The 4,076-nt window shown below is 54.2% G+C and overlaps 1 long non-coding RNA gene across 1 annotated transcript; it reads left to right on the top strand.

The window, feature by feature from the left end:
• The first annotated feature begins 54 nt into the window (after nt 1-54).
• On the top strand, nt 55-3,313 carry LOC135980554 (uncharacterized). The gene is made up of 3 exons (XR_010597564.1): nt 55-663; nt 2,167-2,280; nt 2,831-3,313. It is a non-coding gene; the product is annotated as an uncharacterized LOC135980554 (long non-coding RNA).
• Nucleotides 3,314-4,076: the final 763 nt, after the last annotated feature.

Raw genomic sequence — 4,076 nt, 5'->3', positions numbered from 1 at the left:
TGAAACCGAGAGCAGCTGTCTGAGCAGAGCTGTGGGCTCGGTGCACAGCCTGACTAACGTGCTTGCCCTGTGTGGCTGCGTCCTGCACAGCTTCAGCAAAGGCCAGAGCTGGGCTTCCTGAAGTTATTTGGGGAGATTCCCTTATCTGCAGGCAGGGGCCACCTGTGTTAGTGGGGCCGGGTGTGAACGTTCCTTTGAGTCCCAGCAACGTGCCCCTTCGCTCCTCAATGGAGCATGAACTCTGTGAGGCTGGTGCAGTGGCACAGAGTCAGGTACTGCTGCCTTCAGGGTGGTCCAGGCCTTCTCTTCCTCGTGACCCTTTGCAGTATTGGACCTCCATAAGCACATCTAGGTGGCATGGAAACTCCATGGAGCCCACTAGGACATATTCTCTTGCCTGCCTGCCTGGCTGGGACATACAGCTCAGCCCTGACATCTTCTAAGTGAGAGCTGGGGAGGGACCATGTGAGGAAGAACAGCTGGAGCAAAAGCAGCCCGTGGGAAGAGAGGGGTGAGACGTCCCTTATCACTGCAGTCTGTGGCTGGACATCGTCCTGCTCGCGGGCACCGCCCTTTCACAGAGAGTCTGAGACCTGTTTCCCTTGGCTCCACAGCTTGCTCCTGAACCATCTGTTGGAGTCTTGGGACAGCACCACCAGAAAAGTAGGTGATATGCTGGGGGGCAGGGACAATGGGGAAACCGTCCCTTTCCATGGGGCGGGATGTGCTAGAGGGAAGGAGAAGGCACTGAACTGGCACGTAGCAGATGGGGGTTCAAACCCAGCTCTGCTGTCGACGCCCTGTGTGACCTGGGCAATTACTTAATCTTGCTGGGTCTGAGTTCTGCCTTGCCGTGAGCTGGGCAGAATCGCTGCTGTTTTATCATTTCGACAGACTGTAGCGATGTTTGTTTTAAGCAACCAGTGTGGGAGATGCTGGAGGTCAGACGATAATTCTTTAATGGCAGCTGATGTCGAGATTCAAAGAGTTAAATCTTAATCACCATTAAAACCCATTGTCAGCATTGCATGTCAAAATATACCTAGTAAATACCTTTCAATGAAACGCTGAGATCTCGCCCGTATTTTTCTTACTTTGCTTACCTGTAAATTTCACTTGTGGATGGAAACGTTTTCCCGGCAGTTTGTGTACAGTGAAATCAACGGTTACCTGTAACAATCGAATCCTACCTCACCTACTTTGAGGTCGCTTTCCAAATAGGGTTAATGCGATCTCACCACCTCACGGGGGCTGTTGTGTCTGCGGGTCCTGTCACTGGCGAGGTGCTTGGTCATGTGGGGCGGGAGCCTTCTAACATACCAGTATAGACCGAGGTGGTTCATATCGTCTCCTCAACTCGGCCCTTCCCTGCCTACGTCTCAGACCTTGCCTCGTACTGTGTCCTTCGCGCTGCTGATGCTGCCAGTCTCAATGTCTGGTTTTCTTTCCCTCCCTCCGCTGTCCCATGCTGCCCTCCAGTGTGTGGAGCCCAGCCCAGGCCAACGTGTCTTTAGTCAAGTCTCACGTTCTTTTCAAGGCCTGCCAGAAGGGAGTTCCTAATTACATGGCCATAGCGAATGTCTGTTGTGGGCTTTCCAGTGCATCCCATCTTCCATGTCTGCTGTTTGGATCGCAGCTCTTGGACTTTAAACTAGATTGAATTTGAACGTTTAACACTAGACTGGAGAAAAGACGTGAGATCACTCCCCCCTGGTCCCCTCAGAGGAGGGGAATGGACTACATGTGACCTAACTGGCCTCCCCCCTTGTTGAAATCCATGGGGTTTGTTCAAGTTGGGCTGCCCAAAGTTTGCTGCCAGTGTAGCGCCCATATTGGGCAGAGAATCTGTTTTGTGCTGGCGGTGGGACAGATCCTAGAGCAGCTGCGGTCACTGCCCCATGCTGACTGAACATGACTAGTGGTGCAGACCCCCTCACACAGGGTCAGTGGCACTCCTTGGCGGGGTGGATTTAGGCTGCCTGGGGAGGTTAGAAGTGTGATAGTGAGTCTTGATTAACTGGACTGGGGTCAGCATGGGAACAGGCTCTGGGTGGGCTGGTGCTCTGCACCGGCAAGGGCAGTGTGGCCGCCCCCAGAGGTTCTGCCCAAGCGGGGTGTTCTGTTACGTCTCTGTGCTGTGGAACTCAGTGTCTGTCTTTCTTCAAGGTGCGAAAATCTCTCCGGGAAACTGTTCGTTCGTTCAAAGTGACTAACGAAGAACTTGCTGTGAAAGGACCAAACAGCCTCCAGGATCTGGCAGCCTGCCATGCCACCTGCAAGGTGACTGGCTTTCCCGTGCAGGGCGGTTTTGGGGCAGGGAGGCCAGAAGAGGCTTGGGAACTAACCCCATGTACCTAGCGCCTGTTGGGCATTGATAGGAGAGGGATTTCCCCCACGCTGCGCCGGGAGTCCTCAGGCTGTTTGTTTTCCTGCGTTTCTCTTCTGGCGTCTGTAGGAGTGACTGGGTTTCCCAGTGCAGCGTGGGAGTGGTGCTCAGAGGGGCCTGCAGGGCACCGCCGGCTCTTTCTCCTCGCTTCCAGCTGCAAAGAGGAGCCTGGCGCCTTGTTTAAAACGACTGGAAACAAGGCGGCCACGTGCTGAGAAGAGGCCTGTGTGGCTAAGCGCACGCGTAGCGAGTGGGGAACCATCTGCGTAGGGCTCGGAGAAGTCCAGGCACCGCGCAGGGCAGCCGGAGGACTGGAAGGAACACAACAGATGGGAGGGGGAAGTGAACAGAACGAGACACGTTTCCGATGTAGGAGTCTATGGTTAAGCAGTTCGGAACCGGCTGTGTTTAGCAGCATCTGTTACTTTTTGTTCTGTTTCCAAGAACCTGCTGCATAAGATGAAAGGCCGAGGCTTCCCCTGGGTTCGACTGCTGCTTGTGATTCTGGTGTTCGCTGCCGGCTTCCTGGTGCATGATATCAGGACACAGGGGTCTTTTCAAGGTAAGACCTTCCCCCACTGGAACCCGGCTAAGAGGGGGGCACGATTAGATCCTCGGAGGAGAGAGTGAATTTGTAAATGTCCGTGGGCTTTGATGATTTGTTTGAGTATGTGATTTCCCCAGCAAGTTCTTCCTTTGCATCCCAGAGTATGTGTTACCTTGTTTCCTCCAGGGCCCTGTGGCTCCCTGCTGGGAATCTGTGGGCTTTGTTACCTGTGTTGTGTGGATGCTTTCATCCCTTCTGTAGCCAGCAGGGGTGAGCATGTGCCACCCGGGATGCACAGGCACCCACGAGGGGCGTATGGCTCTGTTCACCCTTCAATTATCAGTGAGGCTACATTTTAGTCATGGGTATTTTTAGTAAAAGTCATGGACAGGTCCCGGGCAATAAATAAAAATTCACAGCCCGTTACCTGTCCATGATTTTTACTATAAATACCCATTACTAAATCTCTGCTCCTGGGCCCTGCTGCTCTGGGGGGGGGGGAGGGACCCTGCTCCAGTGGTGGGCGCTCACTGCTCCGAGGCCCCCGGAGCCCGCTTTCCCGACAGCCTCCAGGACCACCCCCAGGGACCGATGCTCAGGCGCTCCCCGGGGCTGCTGCTCGGGCCACTGCAGCTGCGGAAGTGACGGAGGTTGCGGGAAGTCGCGGAATCCGTGACCTCTGTGACAGAATCACAGCCTTACTCCTCAAACATTCAGCAACATAAGAACGGCCAGACTGGGTCAGACCAAAGGTCCGTCCAGCCCAGTATCCTGTCTACCGACAGTGGCCAATGCCAGGTGCCCCAGAGGGAGTGAACCTAACAGGCAATGATCAAGTGATCTCTCTCCTGCCGTCCATCTCCATCCTCTGACAAACAGAGGCTAGGGACACCATTCCTAACCCGTCCTGGCTAATAGCCATTAATGGACTTAACCTCCATGAATGTATCCAGCTCTATTTCAAACCCTGTTCTAGTCCTAGCCTTCACAACCTCCTCAGGCTGCAACATTCCCAGACCACCTCCTTACCTGAGCAGTAAGATGTTAGTGTGTTGCCTCTGCACAGTCACGCGGCTGTGGCACCACTGAGCTTTGCGAGCCTTTTGGAGAATAAGGCCTGCTCAGAGCCAAGGTCATAAAGCA

Source organism: Chrysemys picta, unplaced genomic scaffold (genome assembly GCF_011386835.1).
Source record: "Chrysemys picta bellii isolate R12L10 unplaced genomic scaffold, ASM1138683v2 scaf4312, whole genome shotgun sequence".
Classification (NCBI taxonomy): Eukaryota; Metazoa; Chordata; order Testudines; family Emydidae; genus Chrysemys; species Chrysemys picta.
Note: the sequence above shows the minus strand (reverse complement) of the source record. Positions and strands in the feature narration are given on the sequence as shown.